Source organism: Narcine bancroftii, chromosome 5 (genome assembly GCF_036971445.1).
Source record: "Narcine bancroftii isolate sNarBan1 chromosome 5, sNarBan1.hap1, whole genome shotgun sequence".
NCBI lineage: Eukaryota > Metazoa > Chordata > Chondrichthyes > Torpediniformes > Narcinidae > Narcine > Narcine bancroftii.
This window is the reverse complement of record NC_091473.1, coordinates 198,165,053-198,177,259: the sequence shown is the minus strand read 5'-3', so window position 1 is coordinate 198,177,259 and position 12,207 is coordinate 198,165,053.

Below are 12,207 nucleotides of genomic sequence, written 5' to 3'. Positions count from 1 at the left end.
TACAATCTCAACCTCACTTCCCAACTCCTATATTCCATGCAATGATTGATAAAGGCCAGCATACTAAAAGCCTTCTTCACCACCCTATTCACATGAGTTTCTACCTTCAGGGAACAATGTACCGTTACTCCTAAATCCTTCTGCTCTTCTGTATTCATCAATGCTCTCCCATTTACTACGTATGTCCTGTTCTGATTCTTCTTACCAAAATGAAGCACCTCACACTTATCAGCATTAAATTCCATCTGCCATTTTTCAGCCCACTTTTCTAAGCAGCCCAAATCCCTCTGCAATCCTTGAAAACCTTCTTCATTATCCACTATTCCACCTATCTTAGTATCGTCTGCATATTTACTAATCCAATTCACCACCCCATCATCTAGATCATTAATGTATATAACGAACAACAATGGGCCCAATACAGATCCCTGAGGCACACCACTGGTCACCGGCCTCCAACCTGACAGACAATTTTCCACTACCACTCTCTGGCCTCTCCCTTTCAGCCAATGTTCAATCCATTTGACTATCTCAAAATTTATACCTAAAGACTGTACCTTCCTAACTAACCTTCCATGTGGTACCTTATCGAAGGCCTTACTGAAGTCCATATAGACAACATCAACCGCGCTACCCTCATCCACATTCCTAGTCACCTCTTCAAAAAATTCAATCAGATTGGTCAAACAGGACCTTCCGCCCACAAATCCGTGTTGAGTGCTTCTGATCAGACCTTGTCTATCCAGATATTTATAAGTACTATCTCTAAGAACTTTCTCCATTAATTTACCTACCACAGACATCAAACTTACAGGCCGATAGTTGCCAGGCTTCCTCCTTGAACCCTTTTTAAATAACGGAACCACATGCACAATACGCCAATCCTCCGGCACTATCCCCATCTCTAATGACATTTGGAAAATTGCTGTCAGAGCCTCTGCTATTTCCTCCTTTACTTCTCTCAATGTCCTGGGGAAGATTCCGTCTGGTCCTGGAGACTTATCCACCTTTATATTCCTCAAAAGCCCTAACACTACATCTTTCGTAATCACAATATTCTCCATATTTACCCAATTTGCTTTTTTTTATCTCACATATCCCAATATCTTTCTCCTTGGTGAATACCGAAGAAAAAAAACTGTTCAATATCTCCCCCATTTCTCTAGGCTTCACACACAGTTTTCCGCTCTGATTCTCTAAGGGACCAATTTTGTCTCTTGCTTTCCATTTACCATTAACATATTTGTAGAACCCTTTTGGATTAATTTTCACCCTGCTTGCTATAGTCTTCTCGTACCTTCTTTCCTCTCTTAAGATTCCTCTTACATTCAATGTATTTTTCAAACATCTCCTTAATTCCATGCTTCTTATACCTAATGTACGCCTCCCTTTTTCTTTGAACCAAGTTTCCAATATTCCTTGAAAACCACGGCTCTCTCAAACCTTTTGCCCCTCCTATAACCTAACAGGAACATAAAGCTTTTGCACTCTCAAAATCTGATCTTTAAAAGACTTCCATCTCTCTACTACATCCTGCCTATAAAACAAATTGTCCCAATGCACACCCTGTAAGTCCTTTCGCATCTCCTCAAATCTAGCTTTTCCCCAATCAAAAACCTCAACCCTTGGCCCTGACTTATCTCTTTCCATAATGACATTGAAGCTGATGGCATTATGATCACTGGACCCGAAGTGCTCGCCAACACTAACCTCCGTCACTTGACCCATCCCATTTGCCAACAGTAGATCTAACACTGCTCCTTACTGGTCGGCACCTCTACATATTGTTGTAAAAAACTATTTTGCACACATTTCATAAACTCTAAACCATCCAGCCCTTTCACAGAATGTGTTTCCCAATCTATATGTGGAAAATTAAAATCTCCCATAATTACAACCCTGTGCTTATCACAAATATCCACTATCTCCCTACAGATTTGCTCCTCTAGGTCTCGGTCCCCTCCGGGTGGTCTATAATACACCCCTACAAGTGTAACGTCTCCTTTCCCACTCCTCAGTTCCACCCAAATAGCCTCCGTGGATGAGCCCTCTAATCTATCCTTCCTAGGCACCGCTGTAATATTTTCCCTGACAAGCAATGCAACCCCACCTCCTCTTGCCCCTCCGACTCTATCACACCTAAAGCAACGAAACCCAGGGATATTCAGCTGCCAATCACATCCCTCCTGCAACCATGTCTCACTAATCGCTACCACATCATACTTCCAAGTATCAATCCACACCTTCAGCTCATCCACCTTTTTTACAATACTCCTGGCATTAAAATATATGAATTTCAGAGATTTCCCAATTCTTAATCCCTGTTTTCCCTCATCTTTAATAACAATATTATTTATTTTTCCTGCCAATTGTCCTTCATCTTCTTCCAGAGCATTTCCTTTCTCTATTACCTGCCCATCCATATTCAAATACTTACTACAAACTTTCTTTGTTTGCATTCTAACCTTCTCCTTACTGCTTTGTACTATTTTGCTCCCTCCCCCCAACCATTCTAGTTTAAAGGATCCTGAGTAGCCCTAGCTAATACCCCTGCCAGGATTCTGGTCCCCCTGGGATTTAAGTGTAACCCATCCTTACTGTACAGGTCACATCTTCCCCCAATAAAGGTCCCAGTGATCCAGAAACGTGAAACCCTGCCCCTTACTCCACCCCTTCAGCCACGTGTTAATCCTCCACCTCATTCTATTTCTATTCTCACTGTCACGTGGCACAGGGAGTAATCCAGAGATTACCCCCTTTGCGGTCCTTCTTTTTAACTCCCTACCTAACTGCCTGTACTAACTTTTTAGGACCTCTTCTCTATTCCTCCCTATGTCATTGGTACCTACATGTACCACGACCTCTGGCTCCTGTCCCTCCCACTTTAGGATATCCGGGACACGAGCAGCAACATCCCGGACCCTGGCACCAGGGAGGCAAACCACCATCCGGTTCTCCTTGCTGCGTCCACAGAATCCCCTATCTGTCCTCTTAACTATGGAGACCACTACCACTATTGCCCTCCTCTTCCTTTCCCTACCATTATGAGCTACAGGGGCACACGCACATGCTCACACGCACATACACACATACACACACACGCACACGTACACATATGCTCACACGCGCATGCGCGCACACACACACAAAAACACACGGGCACACACACACAACCACACACACACACACACAAACACACGCGCGCACACACACACACACACACACACACACACACACACACACACACATGAGAAAAAGATTGGCAGGCATGGGCAGTTGTTGTTGTAGCAGAGGAAACATTTAATTAATTCATGCAAAGGGCCCAAGAGAGACAGGGTGTGAATCATAAAGATTTACAGCAGGTAAACTGGCCCCATCAGCACGTCTCCTCATCTAAACTGGTAAAGTTATCAACTGATTGGGCACCATTTGCGTGCAATTCAGAATCAGAATCGGATCCAGAACCAGAATCAGAATCGGAATCAGAAACAGAACCAGAACCAGAACCAGAACCAGAATCAGAACCAGAACCAGCTCAGAAACAGAACCAGAACCAGAACCAGAATCAGAAACAGAACAAAAAACAGAACCAGAATCAGAATCTGAACCACAATCAGTATAAGAATCAGAACCAAAACCAGAACCAAAAGCAGAAACAGAATTAGAATCAGAACCAGAATTAGTATCAGAATCAGGACGAGAAACAGAACCAGAATCAGAACCAGAACCAAAATAAGAACCAGAACCAGAATAAGAACCAGAAACAAAATCAGAACATGAAACAGAACCAGAACAAGAACAGAACGAGAAGGAGAATCAGAATCAGAATCAAAGCCACAACCAAAATCAGAACCAGAATTAGAATCAGAACCAGAATCAGAATCAGGACAAGAACCAAACCAGAAACAGAACAAGAACCAGAATCAGAATCAGAACCAGATCCAGACTCATGACCAGAATCAGAACAGGAACCAGAACTGGAATCAAAATAAGAAAAAGAATCAGAATCAGAACCAGAACAAGAATCAAAATCAAAATCAGATCAAGAATCAGAATCAGAACCAGAATCATGACCAGAATCAGAACAGGAACCAGAACCGGAATCAGAATCAAATCAAGAATCAGAATCAGACCTGGAACCAGAACCAGAACCAGAATCAGAATCAGAACAAGAATCAGTATCAGAATCAGAACTGGAACCAGAACAAGAACCAGAATCAGGATTAGAAACAGAACCAGAATCAGTCCTGGAACCAGAACCCAAACCAGAACCAGAATCAGAATCAGAATCTGAATCTGAATCAGAACCAGAACCAGAATCAGAACCAGAATCAGAATCAGAACCAGAACCAGAATCAGATCAGAACCAGAACCAGAACCAGAACCAGGAACAGAATCAGAAGCAGAAGCAGCATCATGACCAGAATCAGAACAGGAACCAGAACCAGAATCAGTTCAAAACAACAATCAGAATCAGAATCAGAGTCTGAACCAGAACCAGAATCAAAATCAGAAACACAATCAGTATCAGAATCGGAATCAGAATCAGAAATATAACCAGAATAAGAAACCACAATCAGAATGAGAACCAGAATCATGACCAGATCAGAACAGGAACCAGAACCGGAATTAGACTCAACACAAGAATCAGAACCAGAACCAGAATCAGAATCAAAACAACAATCAGAATCATAAACAAAATCAGAATCAAAATCAGAGGAAGAACCAGAACCAGAATAAGAAACAGAACCAGAATAAGAAACCACAATCAGAATTAGAACCAGAATCATGACCAGATCAGAACAGGAACCAGAACCGGAGTCAGATTCAAAACAAGAATCAGAATCAGAAACAGAATCAGAACCAAAACCAGAACAAAAACCAGAACCAGGATCAGGATCAGAACCAGAAACAGAATCATGCCTGGAACCAGAACCAGAACCAGAATTAGGATCAGAATCAGAACCAGAACCAGAATCAGAACCAGAATCAGAATCAGAATCAGAACCAGAACCAGAATCAGAGCCAGAATCAGAACCAGAATCAGATCAGAACCAGAACCAGAACAAGAAACAGAACCAGAATCGGAGCCAGAATCAGAATCAGAAACAGATCCAGAATCATGACCAAAATCAGAATCAGAACCAGAACCAGAATCAGAATCAGAAACAGAATCAGAATCGGAATCTGAGCCAGAACCAGAACGAGAAGCAGAACCAGAAACAGAATCATAATCAGAACCAGAATCATGACCAGAATCAGAACAGGAACCAGAACTGGAATCAGAGTCAAAACAAGAATCAGAATCATAAACAGAATCAGAACCAGAACCAAAATCAGAATCAGAACAAGAATCAGTATCAGAATCAGAACTGGAACCAGAACCAGAAGCAGAATCAGGATTAGAAACAGAACCAGAATCAGACCTGGAACCAGAACCAGAACCAGAATCAGGATTAGAAACAGAACCAGAATCAGTCCTGGAACCAGAACCAAAACCAGAACCAGAATCAGAATCAGAATCTGAATCTGAATCAGAACCAGAACCAGAGACGAATCAGAACCAGAATCACATTCTGAATCAGAACCAGAACCAGAATCAGAACCAGAATCAGAATCAGAACCAGAACCAGAATCAGATCAGAACCAGAACGAGAAGCAGAACCAGGAACAGAATCAGAAGCAGAAGCAGAATCATGTCCAGAATCAGAACAGGAACCAGAACTGGAATCAGAATCAAAACAAGAATCAGAATCATAAACAGAATCAGAACCAGAACCAGAATCAGAATCAGAACAAGAATCAGTATCAGAATCAGAACTGGAACCAGAACCAGAAGCAGAATCAGGATTAGAAACAGAACCAGAATCAGACCTGGAACCAGAACCAGAACCAGAATCAGAGCAAGAATCAGAACCAGAATCAGAATCAGAATCAGAACCAGAACCAGAATCAGAATAAGAACCAGAAACAAAATCAGAACATGAAACAGAACCAGAACAAGAACCAGAACGAGAAGGAGAACCAGAATAAGAATCAGAACCACAACCAGAATCAGAAACAGAATTAGAATCAGAACCAGAATCAGAATCAGAACAAGAACCACAACCAGCAACAGAACTAGAACCAGAATCAGAATCAGAACCAGATCCAGATTCATGACCAGAATCAGAACAGGAACCAGAACTGCAATCAAAATAAGAAAAAGAATCAGAATCAGAACCAGAACCAGAATCAAAATCAAAATCAGATCAAGAATCAGAATCAGAACAAGAATCATGACCAGAATCAGAACAGGAACCAGAACCGGAATCAGAATCAAATCAAGAATCAGAATCAGAAAAAGAATCAGAAACAGAACCAGAATAAGAATCAGAACAAGAATCAGTATCAGAATCAGAACTGGAACCAGAACAAGAAACAGAATCAGGATTAGAAACAGAACCAGAATCAGTCCTAGAACCAGAACCAAAACCAGAACCAGAATCAGAATCAGAATCTGAATCTGAACCAGAACCAGAATCAGAACCAGAAGCAGAATCAGAACCAGAACCAGAATCAGATCAGAACCAGAACCAGAACCAGATCCAGGAACAGAATCAGAAGCAGAAGCAGCATCATGACCAGAATCAGAAAAGGAACCAGAACCAGAATCAGAATCAAAACAACAATCAGAATGAGGAAAAGAATCAGAACCAGAACCAGAATCAGAATCAGAACAAGAATCAGTATCAGAATCAGAACTGGAACCAGAACAAGAACCAGAATCAGGATTAGAAACAGAACCAGAATCAGTCCTGGAACCAGAACCAAAACCAGAACCAGAATCAGAATCAGAATCTGACTCTGAATCAGAACCAGAACCAGAGCCAGAATCAGAACCAGAATCAAATTCTGAATCAGAACCAGAACCAGAATCAGAACCAGAATCAGAATCAGAAGCAGCATCATGACCAGAATCAGAACAGGAACCAGAACTGGAATCAAAATAAGAACAAGAATCAGAATCAGAACCAGAACCAGAATCAAAATCAAAACCAGAACAAGAATCAGAATCAGATCCAGACTCATGACCAGAATCAGAACAGGAACCAGAACTGCAATCAAAATAAGAAAAAGAATCAGAATCAGAACCAGAACCAGAATCAAAATCAAAATCAGATCAAGAATCAGAATCAGAACCAGAATCATGACCAGAATCAGAACAGGAACCAGAACCGGAATCAGAATCAAATCAAGAATCAGAATCAGAAAAAGAATCAGAACCAGAACCAGAATCAGAATCAGAACAAGAATCAGTATCAGAATCAGAACTGGAACCAGAACAAGAACCAGAATCAGGATTAGAAACAGAACCAGAATCAGTCCTGGAACCAGAACCAAAACCAGAACCAGAATCAGAATCAGAATCTGAATCTGAATCAGAACCAGAACCAGAGACGAATCAGAACCAGAATCAGATTCTGAATCAGAACCAGAACAAGAATCAGAACCAGAATCAGAATCAGAACCAGAACCAGAATCAGATCAGAACCAGAACGAGAAGCAGAACCAGGAACAGAATCAGAAGCAGAAGCTGAATCAGAATCAGAACTAGAATCAGTATCAGAATCAGAACCGGAACCAGAACCAGAAGTAGAATCAGGATTAGAAACAGAACCAGAATCAGACCTGGAACCAGAACCAGAACCAGAATCAGAGCAAGAATCAGAACCAGAATCAGAATCAGAATCAGAACCAGAACCAGAATCAGAATAAGAACCAGAAACAAAATCAGAACATGAAACAGAACCAGAACAAGAACCAGAACGAGAAGGAGAACCAGAATAAGAATCAGAACCACAACCAGAATCAGAACCAGAATTAGAATCAGAACCAGAATCAGACTCAGAACAAGAACCACAACCAGCAACAGAACAAGAACCAGAATCAGTATCAGAACCAGATCCAGACTCATGACCAGAATCAGAACAGGAACCAGAACTGGAATCAAAATAAGAACAAGAATCAGAATCAGAACCAGAACCAGAATCAAAATCAAAATCAGAACAAGAATCAGAATCAGATCCAGACTCATGACCAGAATCAGAACAGGAACCAGAACTGCAATCAAAATAAGAAAAAGAATCAGAATCAGAACCAGAACCAGAATCAAAATCAAAATCAGATCAAGAATCAGAATCAGAACCAGAATCATGACCAGAATCAGAACAGGAACCAGAACCAGAATCAGAATCAAATCAAGAATCAGAATCAGAAAAAGAATCAGAACCAGAACCAGAATCAGAATCAGAACAAGAATCAGTATCAGAATCAGAACTGGAACCAGAACAAGAACCAGAATCAGGATTAGAAACAGAACCAGAATCAGTCCTGGAACCAGAACCAAAACCAGAACCAGAATCAGAATCAGAATCTGAATCTGAATCAGAACCAGAACCAGAGCCAGAATCAGAACCAGAATCAAATTTTGAATCAGAACCAGAACCAGAACCAGAACCAGGAACAGAATCAGAAGCAGAAGCAGCATCATGACCAGAATCAGAACAGGAACCAGAACCAGAATCAGAATCAAAACAACAATCAGAATCAGAATCAGAATCTGAACTAGAACCAGAATCAAAATCAGAAACACAATCAGTATCAGAATCGGAATCAGAATCAGAAATATAACCAGAATAAGAAACCACAATCAGAATGAGAACCAGAATCATGAACAGATCAGAACAGGAACCAGAACCGGAATCAGATTCAACACAAGAATCAGAACCAGAACCAGAATCAGAATCAAAACAACAATCAGAATCATAAACAGAATCAGAATCAAAATCAGAGGCAGAACCAGAACCAGAATAAGAAACAGAACCAGAATAAGAAACCACAATCAGAATCAAAACCAGAATCATGACCAGATCAGAACAGGAACCAGAACCGGAATCAGATTCAAAACAAGAATAAGAATCAGAAACTGAATCAGAAACAAAACCAGAACAAAAACCAGAACCAGGATCAGGATCAGAACCAGAACCAGAACCAGAACCAGAACCAGAATCAGAACCAGAATCAGAATCAGAATCAGAACCAGAACCAGAATCAGAGCCAGAATCAGAACCAGAATCAGATCAGAACCAGAACCAGAACAAGAAACAGAACCAGAATCAGAGCCAGAATCAGAATCAGAAACAGATCCAGACTAATGACCAAAATCAGAATCAGAACAAGAACCAGAATCAGAATCAGAAACAGAAACAGAATCAGAATCAGAATCTGAGCCAGAACCAGAACGAGAAGCAGAACCAGAAACAGAATCATAATCAGAACCAGAATCATGACCAGAATCAGAACAGGAACCAGAACTGGAATCTGAATCAAAACAAGAATCAGAATCATAAACAGAATCAGAACCAGAACCAGAATCAGAATCAGAACAAGAATCAGTATCAGAATCAGAACTGGAACCAGAACCAGAAGCAGAATCAGGATTAGAAACAGAACCAGAATCAGACCTGGAACCAGAACCAGAACCAGAATCAGAGCCAGAATCAGAACCAGAATCAGAATCAGAATCAGAACCAGAACCAGAATCAGAATAAGAACCAGAAACAAAATCAGAATATGAAACAGAACCAGAACAAGAACCAGAACGAGAAGGAGAACCAGAATAAGAATCAGAACCACAACCAGAATCAGAACCAGAATTAGAATCAGAACCAGAATCAGAATCAGAACAAGAACCACAACCAGCAACAGAACAAGAACCAGAATCAGAATCAGAATCAGAACCAGATCCAGACTCATGACCAGAATCAGAACAGGAACCAGAACTGGAATCAAAATAAGAACAAGAATCAGAATCAGAACCAGGATCAGAATCAAAATCAAATTCAGATCAAGAATCAGAATCAGAACCAGAATCATGACCAGAATCAGAACAGGAACCAGAACCGGAATCAGAATCAAAACAAGAATCAGAATCATAAACAGAATCAGAACCAGAACAAGAATCAGAATCAGAACAAGAATCAGTATCAGAATCAGAACTGGAACCAGAACCAGAAGCAGAATCAGAATCAGAACCAGAACCAGAATCAGATCAGAACCAGAACCAGAACCAGAACAAGAACCAGAACCAGAATCAGAGCCAGAATGAGAACCAGAATCAGATTTTGAATCAGAACTAGAACCAGAATCAGAATCAGAACTAGAACCAGAATCAGATCAGAACCAGAACCAGAACCAGAACCAGGAACAGAATCAGAAGGAGAAGCAGAATCATGACCAGAATCAGAACAGGAACCAGAACCAGAATCAGAATCAAAACAACAATCAGAATCAGAATCGGAATCAGAACCAGAAATATAACCAGAATAAGAAAGCACAATCAGAATGAGAATGAGAAACATGACCAGAATCAGAACTGGAACCAGAACCAGAATCACATCAGAACCAGAATCAGGAATGGAATCAGAATCAGAACCAGAATCAGAGACAGAATCAGAACCAGAATCAGATCAGAACTAGAACCAGAATCACATCAGAACCAGAATCAGGAACGGAATCAGAATCAGAACCAGAATCATGTGAAGAATCAGAACAGGAACCAGAACCAGAATCAGAACCAGAACAAGAAACATAACCAGAATCAAAATCAGAATCACAATCAGAATCAGAACCAGAATCGGAGCCAGAATCAGAATCAGAAACAGATCCAGACTCATGACCAAAATCAGAATCAGAACCAGAACCAGAATCAGAATCAGAAACAGAATCAGAATCGGAATCTGAGCCAGAACCAGAACGAGAAGCAGAACCAGAAACAGAATCATAATCAGAACCAGAATCATGACCAGAATCAGAACAGGAACCAGAACTGAAATCTGAATCAAAACAAGAATCAGAATCATAAACAGAATCAGAAACAGAACCAGAATCAGAATCAGAATCAGAACAAGAATCAGTATCAGAATCAGAACTGGAACCAGAACCAGAAGCAGAATCAGGATTAGAAACAGAACCAGAATGAGATCTGGAACCAGAACCAGAACCAGAATCAGAATCAGAATCAGAACCAGAACCAGAATCAGAATAAGAACCAGAAACAAAATCAGAACATGAAACAGAACCAGAACAAGAACCAGAACGAGAAGGAGAACCAGAATAAGAATCAGAACCACAACCAGAATCAGAACCAGAATTAGAAACAGAACCAGAACAAGAACCACAACCAGCAATAGAACAAGAACCAGAATCAGAATCAGAACCAGATCCAGACTCATGACCAGAATCAGAACAGGAACCAGAACTGGAAACAAAATAAGAACAAGAATCAGAATCAGAACCAGAACCAGAATCAAAATCAAAATCAGAACAAGAATCAGAATCAGAACCAGAATCATGACCAGAATCAGAACAGGATCCAGAACTGGAATCAGAATCAAAACAAGAATCAGAATCAGAAAAAGAATCAGAACCAGAACCAGAATCAGAATGAGAACAAGAATCAGTATCAGAATCAGAACTGGAACCAGAACAAGAACCAGAATCAGGATTAGAAACAGAACCAGAATCAGACCTGGAACCAGAACCAGAACCAGAACCAGAATCAGAGCCAGAATGAGAACCAGAATCAGATTCTGAATCAGAACTAGAACCAGAATCAGAATCAGAACTAGAACCAGAACCAGGAACAGAATCAGAAGCAGAAGCAGAATCATGACCAGAATCAGAACAGGAACCAGAACCAGAATCAGAATCAAAACAACAATCAGAATCAGAATCAGAATCTGAACCAGAACCAGAATCAGAATCAGAAACACAATCAGTATCAGAATCGGAATCAGAACCAGAAATATAAACAGAATAAGAAACCACAATCAGAATGAGAATGAGAAACATGACCAGAATCAGAACTGGAACCAGAACCAGAATCACATCAGAACCAGAATCAGGAATGGAATCAGAATCAGAACCAGAATCAGAGACAGAATCAGAACCAGAATCAGATCAGAACCAGAACCAGAATCACATCAGAACCAGAATCAGGAACGGAATCAGAATCAGAACCAGAATCATGTGAAGAATCAGAACAGGAACCAGAACCAGAATCAGAACCAGAACAAGAAACATAACCAGAATCAAAATCAGAATCACAATCAGAATCAGAACCAGAATCGGAGCCAGAATCAGAATCAGAAACAGATCCAGACT